An 18,320-nucleotide genomic window follows, 5' to 3' on the forward strand; every position below is an offset into this window, starting at 1 on the left:
GAGGGCAGACGTCACGGAAGCTCTGCTACCGACACAGAGACCCAGGACACGGACACCCAAAACACTGACACACAGAGGACGGACACACAGAGGACGGACAGACCGGACAGTGACACGCAGACGGCGGCAACACTGGGACCATCAGGCCATGGGTCGACGCAGGAGACACCAGACTTTGGCTCCGATGACGACATTGACTTTTCGTCACTGCTGTCTCCCACACCCTCCACCATCGCAGAAACTCTCACCTCGGTTGGGCACTTTAGTGAAGAGGCTCCTGGGACACTCACTGGTGAGCACCACACAGCCGTACCGGTACAGCAGGTGGAGGTCGGAGCAGCTGAGGGGCCGGACGGTCGGAGGGCAGACTGGCCCCAGCAACCAGCTGCCGCACAGATGGTTCCCGGGTTCTTGGACTTACTAGACCCACCCAGTGACCCGATGCAGTCAGACGCCCAGGGAATAGACAACGGGATGACGGCCAGCTTCCAGCAGCTGCAGACGCAGGTGGAGAAGTCCATCCACGTCCAGGAGCAGGGAGTGGTGCCGGTCATGGCTGCCACCCAGGCCGACACCGCACGGTGTCCACAATGGAGGCAATGGGGGCAAAGGTGTCGGCCATGGGTCAGGTCTGCAAGGCATGGGGCTTCATGTGCAAGCGTCATCCGTGGCCCAGGACAGGGCTGCCCTCTCACAGGCAGCCATGTGCCAGAGCCGATGTCAATGGTGCCTCGGGGCTTGTCTCCTCTCACACCCCCATCCCATGGAGAGGCCCGGGGGCCACTGGGCACCCCGGGGAAGGAGGAGTTGCTTGGGCCTGTGGACTCCTGCAGGGGAGGTCCCAGAACACCGCGGCACCTCGGACTCCCCCCGTTCCGTCCCTGGTGCATCTAGCGGACAGCGGGCAGAACAGGGTGGCACCACGCCATCCAGGACGCCCGGGGAGCAGCCTGGCCCATTCAGGCCGGGCCGCCCCAGAAAACGAGCGCCAACGGGGAGCAAAGTCGCAGAGCAGGAGTCTCAGCAGTCTGCCTTCACTCCTGCTGTACCATCTAGGGAAGCACAAAGACGTAGTGGTAGGGCCCATAAGGCCAGGAAGTTAGACACCTAGTAAGTTGGCACAGATTTAGGGCACAGTTTAGCTATAGGGGCTTGGGCGTGTGTATGTAACGTTTCTAATTAAACTCACTGTTACACCAATGCAAGCTGCCTCTGTGCAATGTCCGATGCCTGCGGGGTCGGGTAGGGGACAGAGTGCCACTGTGGTCGAGGGGTGATTTGATTTATTATTGTCGCATGTATTAGTATACAATGAAAAGTATTGTTTCTTGCATGCTGTACAAACAATGCATACCGTACAGAGGGATGGAAGGAGAGACTGCAGAATATAATGTTCCAGTTATAGCAAGGTGTAGAGAAAAGATCAACTTAATACGAGGTAGGTCCATTCAAAAGTCTGATGGCAGTAGGGAAGAAGCTGTTCTTGAATCGGTTGGTACGTGACCTCAAACTTTGGTATCTTTTTCCTGATGGAAGAAGGTGGAAGAGAGTATGTCCGGGGTGCGTGGGGTCCTTAATCATACTGGTTGCCTTTCCGAGGCAGCGGGAATTATAGATAGAATCAATGGATGGGAGGCTGGTTTGCGTGATGGACTGGGCTACATTCACAACCTTTTGTAGTTTCCTGCGGTCTTGGGCAGAGCAGGCACCAAACCAAGCTGTGATACAACCAGAAATAATGCTTTCTATGGCACATCTGTAGAAGTTGGTGAGGGTCGTAGCTGACATGCCAAATTTCCTTAGTCTTCTGAGAAAGTAGTCGTTGGTGGGCTTTCTTAACTATAGTGTCGGCATGGGGGGACCAGGACAGGCTGTTGGTGATCTGTACACCTAAAAACTTGAAGCTCTCGACCCTTTCTATTTTGTTCCCATTGATGTAGACAGGGGCATGTTCTCCACTACGCTTCCTGAAGTAGATGACAATCTTCTTCATTTAGTTGACATTGAGGGCGAGATTATTGTCGTCGCACTATTCACCAGATTCTCTATCTCATTCCTGTACTCTGTCTTGTCATTGTTTGAAATCCGACCCACTACGGTGGTGTCTTCAGCAAATTTGAAAATCGAGTTGAAGGGGAATTTGGCCTCATAGTCATAGGTGTATAAGGAGTATAGTAGGGGGCTGAGGACACAGCCTTGTGGGGCACCGGTGTTGAGGATGATTGTGGCAAAGGTGTTGTTGCCTATCTTGACTGATTGTGGCCTGTGGGTCAGAAGGTTCAGGATGCAGTCGCAGAGGGAGGAGCCGAGGCCAAGGCCACGGAGTTTGGAGATGAGTTTCATAGGAATGATGGTGTTGAAGGCTGAGCTGTCGTCGATAAATAGGAGTCTGACATAGGTGTCTTTGTCATCTAGGTGTTCCAGGGTAGAGTGCAGAGCCATGGAGATGGTGTCTACTGTGGACCTGTTGCAGCGGTAGACGAACTGTAGTGGATCAAGGCATACCGGGAGGCTGGAGTTGATTCGTGCCATGACTAACATTTCGGAGCACTTCATAATGATGGATGTCAGAGCCACTGGACGATAGTCATCAAGGCACGCTGCTTGGCTTTTTTTGGTACAGGGATGATGGTCGTCTTCTTGAAGCAGATAGGGACCTCAGATTGTTGTAAAGAGAGGTTGAAGATGTCTGCGAATACCCCCGCCAGCTGATCCGCGCAAGACCTGAGTGCTCGTCCGGGTACCCCATCCGGGCCAGTGGCTTTCCGTGGGTTGACCTTCGAGAAGGCTGCTCTGACGTCTGCAATGGTGATCTCAGATGCAAGTTCATCTGCGGCTTCTGGGGTGGAGGGATCGCTCTCGCTGACCTCTTGCTCAAAGCGGGCATAGAATGCATTGAGCTCATCAGGGAGGGGTGCATTGGAGCCGGCGTTATGTCTTGCAGACCTTGCATTAGACGGCGGGGTCCATGTGGCTAGCCTGGGACTCGAGCTTGGTGCGGTACTGTCTTTTGGCATCTTTGATGGATTTCTTTAGATTATATCTGGCTTTGTTGTATAGTTCAGGTATAGGGGGCGCGATTCTCCCAGCCCCGCGCTTGGCCGGAGAATCGCCGCAACCACGCCATGCCGCCCCGACGCCGGCGCGCGATTCTCCGAGGTGCGGCGAATCAGTGCCATTTGCGCCGGCGCGTTTCCCACGGCAGCTGTACGCGGCGGGGCCGCCGATTCTCCGGCCCGAATGGGCCGAGCGGCCGCGCGGAAAAAGCAGAGTCCCGCCGGCGGGGAACTCTGCGCAAAGGGGCGGGGGGCAGCCTGGCGGGGGGCAGGGGGGGGGATCTATCCCCGGCGGGGGCCTCCGATGGGGCTGGCCTCTCCCGTCCCCGTCTCCCCCCCCCCCCCCCCGGGCCTACTTTGGTGCGCATCCGGCCCCTGAACCCCCGGGCCATGTTGCGTCGGTTGGCCCGTCGCCACTGCACCTGTGTGGGTTGGCACGTCGCCACTGCACCTGTGTGGGTTGGCGCGTCGCCACTGCACCTGTGTGGGTTGGCGCGTCGCCACTGCGCCTGCGTGGGTTGGCACGTCGCCACTGCGCCTGCGTGGGTTGGCGCGTCACCACTGCGCCTGTGTGGGTTGGCGCGTCGCCACTGCACCTGTGGGTTGGCGCGTTGCCACTGCGCCTGTGTGGGTTGGCGCGTCGCCACTGCGCCTGCGTGGGTTGCCATGTCGCCACTGCACCTGTGTGGGTTGGCGCGTCGCCACTGCACCTGTGTGGGTTGGCGCGTCGCCACTGCACCTGTGGGTTGGCGCGTTGCCACTGCGCCTGCGTGGGTTGGCGCGTCGCCACTGCGCCTGCGTGGGTTGCCATGTCGCCACTGCACCTGTGTGGGTTGGCGCGTCGCCACTGCACCTGTGTGGGTTGGCGCATCGCCACTGCGCCTGCGTGGGTTGGCACATCGCCACTGCGCCTGCGTGGGTTGGCACATCGCCACTGCGCCTGCGTGGGTTGGCACGTCTCCACTGCGCCTGTGTGGGTTGGCACGTCGCCACTGCACCTGTGTGGGTTGGCGTGTCGCCACTGCGCCTGTGTGGGTTGGTTGTCGCCACTGCGCCTGCGTGGGTTGGCACGTCGCCACTGCGCCTGCGTGGGTTGGCGCGTCGCCACTGCACCTGTGTGGGTTGGTTGTCGCCACTGCGCCTGCGTGGGTTGGCACGTCGCCACTGCGCCTGCGTGGGTTGGCGCGTCGCCACTGCACCTGTGTGGGTTGGTGCCGCCCCCAGTGCACGCCAGGAAGTAAGGCTGGAGCGGTGTGAACCGCTGCAGTGCCGTGTTGGCCAGGAACCCGACTGCCTGCGCCCGTTTCATGCCGTCGTGAAACGCGACGGGGTTCACGACGGCGCGGACACTCTGTCCCGAGATCGGAGAATCGCGCCCAGGGTGATGGAGGGATAAACGATTGTGCCAGGATAAATGAGTCATGCACACTGCCTGGGTAACGGGCGCAGACGTGCAGGATCTTCATCTGTGACCACCTGAATGTTCATGGAGTAGGTCCCCTCATGAACACAGCCCTGTTATCCGCTGGTGGCCGCATGGCGACGTGCACACCATCGATCGCCCCCTGTACCATGGGTATCCTGGCCATGGCAGCGAAGCCCACTGCCCGGGCATTCTGGTGCGCGAGGTCCACAGGGAATTGGATGTAGCGCTCCGTGATGTCATGCAGGGCATCGGTCACTGCACGGATGCACCTGTGCACCGATGCCTGCGAGAAGCCAGACAGGCCCCACTCGGCGGTTGGAACGACCCCGTGGCGTAGAAGTTCAGGGCGACCGTCACCTTGATGGCCACCGGGAGAGCATGTCCTCCACCAGTTCCCCGCAGTGCCAGATGTGCCACCAGGTGGCAAATATGGGCGACGATTTCCCGGCTCATCCAGAGTCACCTCCTGCATGCCCTGTCCGGGAGGTCCTGGAAGGACATGCGGTGCCTCCGGCACCGTGGCACCACCACCACCTCCTCCTTCTCTTCCCCCTTCACCCCCTCCTCCTCCTCCTCGTCCCCCTCATCCTCATCAGTATCGTTATCCTGTGCCTCACCCTCCCCGTTGTCCTCCTCCTCCTGCGCCTGTTGGGCGGGCGGCCCTCCAGCCTGAGCGGGTGCCACCTGGCCCCCTGCAGCCTGTTCCTCTGCTGCAGCCTCCAATGCCTCTCTGAGCCGCCTGCGCCGACAATGCCACAGGGCTGCATGCAGGGCAGCGACCCCCACCACGGTGGCCAACATCGCTGGCTGGTTCCCAAACATTGTGATCTGCAGGGGATGGGAGGGTAGACAACAGGTTTAACCATGGCGCATGACCCCTCCACAACCAGGTGTCATTGGCTACATGGCCGCCCTGGTTGGCAGCTTGCGCCCCGGCCACGCATGCCCCCCACCACCACCCGCACCCTCGGTGCCCCTCCTATTGCCTGTCCCCCCTGCAAGCACCAATGTTGAATGGCACTGCCCTCACTGGTGGCTGCCATGGGTGCGGCCCTGGACCTACCCGGCGGTGGGTGCCGCTGGCTGGGAGGGCCGTCCCCTGGGGGGTCCAGCACCCATCCGCACGGCGGGGGGCTTGCACTCAGCCAGCGCCCGGGGTCGGTGCCCATCAGCCTGGCCGCCGTAATGGCATCCGTGGCTTTGGCACCGCCCGGCCATGGTGGCCCATTCCCGGCCGACGGGGCTGTCCTCCCCTCGCCCCCCCCCGAACCTGGAGGGACTCCTCCCCCCCCCCCCCCCCCCCCCCCCCCCCCACAGCCATGGCCGTGCCCGTCCTGCCAGCCCTAGGTCCCCCCCACGACTGGCTGACGATTTTTAAAAGCAGGTTAGAACCGCGCCGGCGTGACCGGGACTTCAGCCCATCCGGCCGCAGTATCGGCGGGAGCCCGGAGAATCGCTCAGCGGACCCCCTTGGGCGCCGGCGTTAAGGACCACGCCAGAGAATTGCGAAACGCCGTCGGACCGGCGTCGCGCGACTTACCGTCCTGAACGGCGATTCTCCGATCTGGCGCGGGCTCGGAGAATACCGCCCATGGCCCCCTGAAGTAAAGAAGGTTTCATTTTAGACAGGCATCGTGACCGGCGCAGACTTGAAGGGCCGACAGGCCTGTTACTGTGCTGTACTTTTATTTGTTCTTTTGTTTTCATTCAGACATTGTTTTAACAGTTTCTTTGCACTTCCTTTTAAACAGTCATTACTATTGTTGTCGATTCTTTTCAAGTCATTTTTAATTTTTTTATGATTAAAGGTGATTATTTGTAAGTGTAGATAGGTTTTGTTATTTGTTTTAAGTAGGTAGAGTACTCTTGCAGAGGGTCGGTGCAGACGTGATGGAAATATGGCCATCCTTCTGCACTGTAGGAATTCTATGGTTCTCTTCTTTGATTCCAGGAAACCCTGGCAGAAATGGGGAGAATGTAGAACTACCACATAGTCTGAAGTGAACAGGGGTCCTTGGAGTTGTGTGGCAGCAATGCTAGGCACTGTGTTACCTGTGTTAAATATGTTTCTGCCTTGTTTACTTCAATTTCTCTTACTCATTTATAATTATCTCATAACTAAATGGTGTGTTCTGGGGCGGGATTCTCCGACCCCCCGCCGGGTCGGAGAATCGCCGGGGGCTGGCGTGAATCCCGCCCCCGCCTGTTGCCGAATTCTCCGGCACCGGAGATTCGGCGGGGGCGGGAATCGCGCCGCGCCGGTTGACGGGCCCCCCCGGCGATTCTCCGGCCTGGATGGGCCGAAGTCCCGCTGCTGGAATGCCTGTCCCGCCGGCGTGGATTAAACCACCTCTCTTACTGGCAGGACAAGGCGGCGCGGGCGGGCTCCGGGGTCCTGGGGGTGCCCCCACGGTGGCCTGGCCTGCGATCGGGGCCCACCGATCCGCGGGCGGGCCTGTGCCGTGGGGGCACTCATTGCCTTCGCCATGGTCTCCACCATGGCGGAGGCGGAAGAGACCCCCTCCACTGCGCATGCGCGGAGATGCCGTGAGCGGCCGCTAACGCTCCCGCGCATGCGCTGCCTGGCAATGTCCCACTATCTATGTTTATGTATTTTCATTATGTATTCTCATATATTTATCGTATGTTCTATGTTTTCATATATAGAGCGATCTTTGCCTGGACTGTACACAGAACAATACTTTTCACTATACCTCGGTACGTGACAATAAATCTAAATCTAAATCTAGATGTCCATGCCTGGGAGATATTTTCACAGTAACTTCATTGTAGTGTTAATGCAAGTCTACTTGTGACAATAAAGATTATTATTATATTATAATTGGCCTAAAATGTGGCACTCTGCCCAGTAACATGTGGTGATTGGATTCAATCCCTGTGGAATGATATTCAGAGTCCCAAGGAGTTTCAGTTTGACTCTAGGCAGCAGAGGGACAAGGTCCTACTCTCTCTCTCCATGTTTTCTCCAGAAAGGCTGTGAATGGCATATTCCTGGCGCTGTAAAGAACCTGAATGAATTAATCTTCAGAAAACAATTACCGGTTGCAAACAAAGACAAGAATCATCTCTCTTAGGGCATCACCGTGGCACAGTGGTTAGCACTGCTGCCTCATGGCACCGAGGTCCCAGGTTCGATCCCGGCTCTAGGTCACTGTCCGTGTGGAGTTTGCACATTCTCCCCGTGTTTGCGTGGGTTTTGCCCCCACAACCCAAAGATGTGCAGAGTAGGTGGATTGGCCACGCTAAATTGCCCCTTAATTGGAAAAAATGAATTGGGTACTCTCAATTTTAAAAATAAACCTTCTCTCTTTCTCCAGAAAGACTGGGCATTTTGTATTTCTGAAACTATAGAGAACTGAATGAATCTATAATACAAACCACAAACTGAAAGCAAAGTTTGAAGAGGAGTAAGGTGCTGGAAACCACCATTTGAAACAAAGACTCTTTTTCCCTTTTACTTCTGATAGTTACCCCTGTTTTGTGTGAGTGTGTGCGTAGAGGGTGGGGGGCAAGTTAAAGTTGGCAATTATAATTAGATAATAGTTAACCAGTTGGATTTGCTGCATATTCCATCATAGTTCTTGTTAGAAATAAACAATAATTTGTTTACTTTTACAAACCTGGTGATAGTAATTATTGGGCAGCCAAGGGCCAACGGTTTTGGGTATTTTTCTAAGAATTATTGGTTTATTCACTTGTGTTGTGATTCCGGGGCACAGGGGACTGGAATTGAGCATGCTCTAGCCTAGAGTGTCACAACAACAGTGAGTGGCCATCACTCTCCTGACTTGTATAGTGACCCACTGACAGTGCCAACACAGGCCCATCACCCTGGGGTGATGTTAGATAGACGCTTGGAGAGGGGGACAGGTGATCAGGGAGGGGCTGGTATTATTGGGAGGTGGGGGGAACGTGGGGGAGGATGCAGCCTCGTCCTTTTCATAGGAAAATCTGAAGAGGATGAGGGTCTCCCTGATCCTCCTGGCATGTCGGACCCTTGCCGCCACCTGTCGTCCATCATCCAGTACCTCCTTGGGCTCATCCTCCAACCCCTCCTGTTGCCCCTCGTACTCCTCAGACAAGGCTGCACGTCCCTCTGTCTCCTCCTCCTCTTCCTCCAGCATGTCACCCCGCTGCTGTGCCAGATTGTGGAGGGCACAGCAGACCACCAGAAAGCAGAACCTCTGGGAGGTTTACTGTCGAGCCCTGCCAGAGCGGTCCAGGCATCGGAACCGCATTTTGTGCAGCCCGGTGCACCGCTCAGTGTCAGCATGGGTGGCAACGTGGCCCTCATTGTATCGGGTCTTCAACTCAGTCTCAGGCCTCTGCACCAGCATAGGAATATAGGAACAGAAGTAGGCCATTCAGCCCATCTAGCCTATCCTGCCATTTAATGAGATCATGGCTGATCTGTAACCTAACTCCATAAACCTGCCTTTGGCCCATTTCCCTTAATATTTTTGCTTAACTAAAATCTATCAAATCAGATTTAAAATTACCAACTGTTCTAACTTCATCTGTTGTTGTGCGATAGAATTCCAAACCTCTACCACCCGTTGAGTGAAGAGGTTCTTCCTCACATCTCTCCTGAATGGTCCAGCTCTAATTTTTAGACTATGCCCCCTAATTTTAGAATCTCCAACCATTGGAAATAGTTTATCTTTATCTAACCTGTCTTTTCCTGTTAATATCTTGAATACAGTTACTAATTTGAGTAATCTCTCCTCGTAATTCAACCTCTGAAATCCACATAAACCTTTTTGTAAACCTACGCTGCACTCTCTCCAAGACCAACATATCCTTCCTAAGGTGTGGTGCCCAGAACTACTCACAGTACCCTGTGGGGTCTAAACAGGGTTTTGTATAGCTGCAGCATAACCCGTGTCTTGATATTCCAATCCTCTAGATATAAAGGCTAGCATTCCATTAGCCATTTTGATTATTTTCTGCACTTGTTCCTGGCATTTTAAGGACCTATGCTCCTGAACCCTCAAGTCTCTTTGGACTTCCACTGTACCCTACTTCTTTCCATTTACATAGTACTCTGCTCTATCCTTTTTTGGTCCAAAATGGATAACCTCACACTTACATTAAATTCCATCTGCCATAATTATGCCCATTCACCCCGTCTGTCAATTTTGCTTTCCGATTTTATGCTATCATCTAGCCTGTCTACAATACCACTTTGTATCATCCGCAAATTTGGATACATGTCTTTCTATGCCATCATCCAATCATTTTTTAAAAAAATAATATTTTATTAAGGTATTTGAAAATGTTTATAACAGTTACAAAAACAATTACATCAACATGGTAAAATAAACATTTCCCCCCCAGCCCAATCTTCACGCACCTCAACCATACAACAACAATTGCCTTGGAATACTGCATCTGCTGGCATTTTTAATTTTCCCCGAGAAAGTCGACGAACAGCTGCCACCTCCAGGTGAACCCGACCATTGACCCTCTTAAGGCAAATTTATTTTCTCAAGACTGAGAAACCCAGCCATGTCACTAACCCAGGTCTCTGCACTCGGGGGCTTCGAGTCCCTCCACATTAATAAGATCCGTCTCCGGGCTACCAGAGAGGCAAAGGCCAAGACGTCGGCCTCTTTCGCCCCCTGGACTCCCGGCTCTTCTGACACTCCAAAGATCTCTACCTCCGGACTCGGCACCACCCGTGTGTTTAGCACCGTGAACATTGCCTTAGCAAAACCCTGCCAAAACCCTCTAAGCTTCGGGCATGCCCAAAACATGTGGACATGCAAGGGCTTCCCGCGCACCTATCCTCTACCCTGAAAAACTGGCTCATCCGAGCCACTGTCATGTGTGCCCGATGGACTATCTTAAATTGTATCAGGCTAAGCCTGGCACATGATGAGGATGTATTAACCCTGCTTAGGGCATCCGCCCATAGACCTGCTTCTAACTCTCCTAGCTCATCCTCCCACTTGCCCTTAAGCTCCTCCACCCGAGTTTCCCCTGCCTCGGAAAGCTCCTGGTAAATATCCGATACCTTCCCCTCTCCCACCCAGGTAGTGGAAACTACTCTATCCTGTATGCCCCGTGGTGGCAGCAGCGGAAAGGCCGGCACCTGTTTTCTCAAGAAGTCACGCACCTGCAAATACCTAAAACCATTCCCTGCTGGCAATTTAAATTTATCCTCCAAAGCTTTCAAGCTGGAAAAGCTCCCATCTATAAATAGATCCCCCAGCCTTCTAATTCCTGCTCTCTGCCAACTCCGGAACCCGCCATCTAGCCTACCCGGTACAAACCTGTGGTTATAAATCGGGATCCAAATCGATGCTCCCTCCACTCTCTTATATCTCCTCCACTGTCCCCAGATCCTCAGAGCCGCCACTACCACCGGACTTGTGGAGTATCGGGCCGGCGAGAACGGCAGAGGTGCTGTTACCAATGCTCCCAGACTGGTGTCTTTACATGACGCCGCCTCCATCCGCTCCCATGTCGACACCTCCCCCACTACCCACTTACTGGTCATGGCTATATTAACCGCCCAGTAGTAATTGCAGAAGTTCGGCAGCACCAACCCACCCTCCCCCCGACTGCGCTCCAGCAACATTTTCTTCATTAGCGGGGTTTTACTTGCCCACACAAAGCCCGAAATAATCTTGAAAAAGGCCTTTGGGATGAAGATGGGGAGGCACTGAATGACAAACAGAAATCTGGGGAGGACCGTCATTTTCACGGTCTGTACCCTCCCCGCCAGTGATAGCGGGAGCATGTCTCATCTCTTAAAGTCCCCTTCCATTTGTTTTACCAGCCGGGATAGGTTTAACTTGTGCAGTGCCTCCCATTTCTGGGCCACCTGGATTCCCAGATAGCGAAAGCTCTTCCCTATTATTCTAAGCGGCACCTCTCCCAGTCTCTCCTCCTGCCCTCTAGCCTGAATCACGAACATCGCGCTCTTCCCCATGTTCAATTTATACCCCGAAAAATTGCCAAATTCCTCCAAGATTCGCATTACTTCCCCCATCCCCTCCAATGGGTCCGAAATGTGCAAGAGCAGGTCCTCTGCATATAGTGAGACCCGATGCTCCACACCACCCCCCCAACCAGCCCTTTCCAGTTCCTAGAGGCTCTTAACGCCATGGCCAATTGCTCTATGGCCAGAGAAAACAGTAGCGGGGAGAGGGGGCACCCTTGCCTCGTCCCTCGGTGTAGTTCAAAATACCCCAACCTCAGCCGGTTCGTACGCACACTCGCTACTGGTGCCTGATAGAGTAACCGCACCCAGTCAATAAAGCCCTCACCAAACCCAAACCTTCCCAGCGCCTCCCACAGGTAACTCCACTCCACCCGATCAAAAGCCTTCTCTGCATCCATCGCTACCACAACCTCCACCTCCTCTCCTTCTGAGGGCATCATAATAAGAATGCCATTTAGAAGCCTTCGAACATTGGCCTTGAGTTGCCTGCCCTTAACAAATGCCATCTGGTCTTCCCTATCACCCCCAGGACACAGTCCTCTATCCTTGTGGTCAGTTTCTTAGCCAGCAGTTTGGCATCCACATTCAGTAGAGAAATCGGCCTGTATGACCCGTATTGCCCCGGATCCTTCTCCCGTTTCAAGATCAATGAAATCGAGGCCTGCAACATTGTTTGGGGGCGGACTCCCTTCTCTCTTGCTTCATTAAATGTCCTCACCAGCAGTGGGCTCAATATCTCTGAAAACTTCTTATAGAATTCCACCGGGTAGTCGTCAGGCCCCGGGGCCTTGCCCGACTGCATGCCCTCCAGCCCCTTGATTATTTTCTCAATCTCAATTGGGGCTCCCAGCCCCTCCTCCACCCTCGAGAACCTCAATTGATCCAGAAATTGCGTCATCCCCCCCCACCCCAGCCGGGGGTTCCGATTCATATAATTTACTATAAAAGTCCTTAAACATCTCGTTCACCCCCACTGTGTCCAGGACAGTATTATTGTCTCTACTCTTAACTTTAGTATCTCCCTGGCCGCCTCTCTTTTCCTGAGCTGGTGCGCCAACATTCTACTTGCCTTTTCCCCGTACTCATAGATCGCCCCCCTTGCCTTCCTCAACTGTTCCACTGCTTTCCCTGTGGTCAACAGCCCAAACTCCACCTGTAACCTCCGCCGCTCCCTTAGTAGCCCCGCGTCCGGGGCCTCCGAGTATCTCCTGTCCACCTGGAGTATCTCCTCCACTAATCTATCCCTCTCAGCCCATTCCGCCTTTTCTCTGTGGGACCGTATCGAGATTAATTCCCATCTGACTACTGCCTTCAAAGCTTCCCAAACCTCCCCTGTATCATTTGTTTCCAGGTAGTTCTGGATGGACTTGTTAACCCACCCACAGATCGCTTCGCCCGCTAGCAACTCCACAGCGGGCATTGCCCTCTCTCCACACTAACTCGTAGATCCACCTAGTGGGGGCATGATCCGACACTGCAATTGTCGAGTACTCAGTATCCACTACCTTCGGTATTAGCGCCCAGCTCAGAACAAAAAAGTCGATGCGAGAGTATAGCTTGTGGACATGTGAAAAAAAGGAAAACTCCTTCGTCCTCGGCCGTGCAAACCTCCATGGGTCTACTCCCCCATCTGTTCCATAAAACCCTTCAATTTCTTTGCCGCAGCCGGCCTCCTCCCTGTCCTGGATTTTGACCGGTCCAATTCCGGATCAGTGACTGTGTTGAAGTCCCCTCCCATGATCAGGTTATGTGACTCTAAGTCTGGGATCTTACCTAACACCCGCCTCATAAATTCCACGTCGTCCCAATTCGGAGCATATATGTTCACAAATACCACTCACACCCCCTCCAGCTTCCCACTCACCATTATGTACCTACCCCCCTCATCTGACACGATTTTCCCTGCCTCGAATGCCACTCGTTTGCTGATCAAGATCGCTACCCCCCCTGGTCTTTGAGTCCAGTCCTGAGTGGAACACTTGGCTAACCCACCCCTTCCTCAATCTTGTCTGGTCTGTAACCTTTAGGTGTGTCTCTTGTAGCATTGCCATGTCCGCCTTCAGTTCCCTCAAATGCGCGAACATGCGAGCCCTCTTGATCGGCCCATTCAGTCCTCTCACGTTCCATGTGATCAGCCTGGACGGGGGGCTTCCAACCCCCCCCCCCTGTTGACTAGCCATCACCCTTTTTAGGCCAGCCTTCAGCTCGCGCCCTCCGCTTCCTCGAGAACCCACTCAGGCTGTCCCCGTTCCTGACCTCCCATTTATCCCCTAGTAACAGTTCCTCCCCTGTCAGCAAAGCAGCATCCCCCCCCCCCCCAACAACACTAAAAACCCAATCCCCCAAATCAAGCTCCAGCTTAACACCTGTCCACCTCCCACTGCGCTTCCGAGAGTCAGCTGACCCATCCTGACTCGATAGCTCCCGCCCCTGGCACCAAGCAGTCTGTCTCCCTATTGTACTTTCCTCTCTTTCCCCCCCCCCCCACATGAAAAACATTTTAAAAGCATCACATTCCCCAGTAAATAAACAACAGAACAAATAAACAGTGAAGGAACAATCATAGAACATAGAACATAGAACGATACAGCGCAGTACAGGCCCTTCGGCCCACGATGTTGCACCGAAACAAAAGCCATCTAACCTACACTATGCCATTATCATCCATATGTTTATCCAATAAACTTTTAAATGCCCTCAATGTTGGCGAGTTCACTACTGTAGCAGGTAGGGCATTCCACGGCCTCACTACTCTTTGCGTAAAGAACCTACCTCTGACCTCTGTCCTATATCTATTACCCCTCAGTTTAAAGCTATGTCCCCTCGTGCCCGCCATTTCCATCCGCGGGAGAAGGCTCTCACTGTCCACCCTATCTAACCCCCTGATCATTTTGTATGCCTCTATTAAGTCTCCTCTTAACCTTCTTCTCTCCAACGAAAACAACCTCAAGTCCATCAGCCTTTCCTCATAAGATTTTCCCTCCATACCAGGCAACATCCTGGTAAATCTCCTCTGCACCCGCTCCAAAGCCTCCACGTCCTTCCTATAATGCGGTGACCAGAACTGTACGCAATACTCCAAATGCGGCCGTACCAGAGTTCTGTACAGCTGCAACATGACCTCCCGACTCCGGAACTCAATCCCTCTCCCAATAAAGGCCAACACTCCATAGGCCTTCTTCACAACCCTATCAACCTGGGTGGCAACTTTCAGGGATCTATGTACACTTTAGAAAAATAGTCATCCAAAAAGAGGAACTAAATTCAAAGCCCATCCCCCCCCCTCACAAGGTCCCTGCAAGACAAATCAACCTTTAAACATCCACACAGCCCATTATTTCACATAGAGCTTGTTAAATTGATACAATCCAGCACCGCAAATCGCTGCCACAGTACTTCTCCAAGGCTTAAGTGTCTTTTAATTCGCCTCCAGCTTCATTTTTTCAATAAAGGTCCATACTTCGTCTGGTGTTTCAAAGTAGAAGTCCCGTTCCTCATGTGTGACCCACAGGCGGGCTGGGTACAGTATCCCGAACTTCACCCCCTTTTTAAAGAGGGTAATTTTTGCCCGATTGAACCCAGCTTGTCTCTTGGCCAAATCCGCTCCCAGGTCCTGACTCACAATTCTCCCACTTGCTGCTCCGTTCTTTCTTGGCCCACTGCAAAACGTGTTCCTTGTCCATGAAACGGTGAAAACGTACCACCATGGCCCTCGGCGGCTCGTTCGCTCGGGGCTTCTTCGCGAGGGCTCTGTGCGCTCTGTCCAATTCTAGGGGCTGAGGGAATGCCCCAGCCCCCATCAACTTCTCCAACATGTCCGTCACATAAGCCCTCACATCTGATCCCTCACTGCCTTCTGGGAGGCCAACAATTCTGAGATTCTTCCTCCTGGACCTATTCTTCAGGTCCTCCAGCTTCTGCATTCTTTTCTGGCAGTCGTTAATCATCCCACCTTGCTTTCCAGCACGGTTATATACTCCTCGTGCTCGGACAACTTTTGTTCGACCTCCTGGATCGCTCTCCCCATGGGTTTCCTGATTCTGAACCACTTAATCAATCGAAGCCTTAATCGGGTCCAGCGTGTCCATCTTCAGCTTGGCGAAGCAATCTTGCGCGAAATATTTCACCAGGTGCTCCGTCGATCACTGTGCCGTCTCCCTGCGGCCCTTGCCTTCCGCCATGCTGTCCCGTGTTACCAGCTCTGCTTGCGTCTCCCTTATAGGACTTTGTTGTCTCACACGGCCACTTCTGGTCCAATTCTCCATACACCGGAGGAGGATTTCTCCTCACTGTCTCACTCTTCACTGCTTTATCCCATAAAATCTGAAAAAAACAGGGGAAAAAGGTCCAAAAGTCCGTTACAGGCAGGAGCTATCAAATGTTTGACCTACCCCTCCATGGCCGCCACCAGAAGTCCCCATCATCCAATCATTAATAAACAATGTGTAGAGCAGCGCGGTGGTGCAGTGGTTAGCATTGCCGCCTCACAGCGGCGAGGTTCCAGGTTCGATCCCAGCTCTGAGTCACTGTCCGTGTTTGCACATTCACCCTGTGTTTGTGTGGATTTCGTCCCCACAACCCAAAGATGTGTAGTGTAGGTGGATTGGCCACGCTAAATTGCCCCTTAATTGGAAAAAATTTAATTTGGCACTCTAAATTTTTATTTTTTTTAATTAATGAAGAATGTGAATAATCGAGGCCCCAACAAAAATCCCTGTGGGTCACCACTCGTCACTTCTTGCCAATTATCCCTACTCTCTGTCGCCTGCCACTCAACTAATTTCTTAACCACGTCATTAATTTGTTTGCATGCAATTAGGGAGGTCAAACAGTTATAGAGAGTACACAATAAATGGGACTATACTAAGAGAGGTAGATGAAGTGAGAGATCTTGGCGTGCAAGTACACAGGTCCTTAATGGCAGCAGTTGATGCAGACAAGGTTGTTAAGAAAGCTTATGGAATACTCTCCTTCATTTGCAGAGGTATTGGCACATCTTTGGGTTGTGGGGGTGAGACCCACACATACATGGGGAGAATGTGCAAACTCCACATGGACAGTGACCATTGAACCGGGGTCCTCAGAGCTGTGGGTAGCAGTGCTAACCGTTGTGCCACCATGCCGTCCAAGCGACCTACTACTTCAGATGAAAACTGGACCAGAGGAGGAGGAGGAAGACTGACTGAAGAGTTCCTGGACACTTTGACTAGTGTGCAGAATTCTGCTATCACAAACTACTGAGATCAACACACTCTGTGCCATCTGTTCATTTAACCCCTGGGATTGGGAAACCACTCTTAACTGTCACGGGTCACATCTAAACTGTTGCTTCTTAATAAACTATTTTAAAATGACTTCTGAATAGTCAATTGCCTATTTTAACCATTGTAGTCCCCGAATCTAAAATCTTAAACTATATCCAACATTTATTGCTTCAACTTGCGCAGGTGGAGGTGGAATTGACCTTGTGCAGTGCTTCACTTCAGAGTCCCCACCCTATTTCAAACCCTTAGTCTTTCTTCCACTTTTTTCTTGTCTCGTCCAGTAGTGTATGTGCCCTTCCCAGTAGTCGCCCATAAAGGTTGCCGCAGTTCCCCCTCCCTAAGATGTCCGCGTCCAGTAGGTCCTCTAACAGCGATTGCTGCAGTGGTCATGGGTATGCGCTTGTCACCCTATTTAAGAAGTTTTTGACCTTCATATATCTTAGCTCATTTCCCCCTGTCAGCTGGAACTTCTCAGTGTTGTGAGTCTGTTGTCTGTGTAGAAGTCCCTAACTGTCAATGTTCCCCCGTCCTGTCTCCACCTTTTGAAGGTGGTGTCCATTTTGGCTGGCGTGAACCTGTGGTTGTTGCAGATGGGGGCCTTAATGGACATTTTGATTAAACTGAACTGCTGTTGTAGTTGATTCCATGAGTGTGGCTATCACCACTGGGCCCGTTGAGTGTTTGGTCACGGGGATGGGAGCGCTGCCGTTGCCAGGACCCGGAGGAAGATCCCCGTGCAGATGCCCTCCTCTATTTGCACCCAATCGGCTTCCTGCTCCTTTATCCACCCGTTTACCCTTCCTCTGTTGCTGCCCAGTGGTAATACTGTAGGTTTGGGAAGTCTTGGCCCCAATGCTTCTCATTCTAAGCATTGGGGGTTTTGGGGATCCTAGGAGTCCCACCTCCTCCCTCCTCCACACAAACGCCACAATCAGTTTTTCCACTGAGTTGAAGAAGGCTGGGATCAACCATACTTATCTTGTGGATATGCCGCTGCACTCTGGGGTTTCCCTTTGTTAGGGGACTGTCCCAAATGGCCACGGACATCATTCTTACCATGAGGCCGGGCCCCTGCGCACTGGGATTTCTCTTTGTCCAACATGGTCTGTTGTAACCAGCCTCATGCCCTTATTACCCTCGTCCCCATGTTTCCCCTATGTTTCTTTCTTCCCTCTCCCCCACCCGCTTCTTTTGCCCTCCTTTTGCTGTCCCCCCCCCACTGTGTCCCCTTCTCCCCGCTTCTTCTCCTGATTGTTCCCCCTTTAGTGATGCATAGCACCCCCCCCCCTCCCACCCCTCGCCGGTGTCAGGCACCGCTGCCCCCCTCTCACTTGTGCTTCCTGGTGCTATGGCTCCTTTCCTCTCTCGGGATTGGCTATATATCTATCCTTCACCTGCTATCTATTTCCCATCCTGCCTTTCTCCTCACCCTTTCTTCAGCTCTTCTGTCCTCTCCCTTTCCCTCCAACACTGCAGCTCCCGTGCTCAAAGTGAGGCAATGCAGTCCTGCACAAAGTGTCTTTCGGGTTGGTTAAATAAATGAAGTCTTTTTGAATGCTCATTTCACCGCTGTCCCTGCTGCTGTTTTTCCAGCCCATTCTCTA

General features: G+C 53.1%; 1 long non-coding RNA gene across 1 annotated transcript in view; it reads left to right on the top strand.

The window, feature by feature from the left end:
- Positions 1–16,774, top strand: part of LOC140425791 (uncharacterized) — a 314,189-nt gene extending 297,415 nt beyond the window's left edge. Inside the window, exons 2-3 of the long non-coding RNA XR_011948009.1 lie at positions 7,150–7,200; positions 16,435–16,774. This is a non-coding gene — a long non-coding RNA (uncharacterized lncRNA). The remainder of the gene's footprint in view (positions 1–7,149; positions 7,201–16,434) is intronic.
- The last annotated feature ends 1,546 nt before the right edge of the window (positions 16,775–18,320 follow it).

This window comes from Scyliorhinus torazame, chromosome 6 (genome assembly GCF_047496885.1).
Source record: "Scyliorhinus torazame isolate Kashiwa2021f chromosome 6, sScyTor2.1, whole genome shotgun sequence".
Taxonomy (NCBI): Eukaryota; Metazoa; Chordata; class Chondrichthyes; order Carcharhiniformes; family Scyliorhinidae; genus Scyliorhinus; species Scyliorhinus torazame.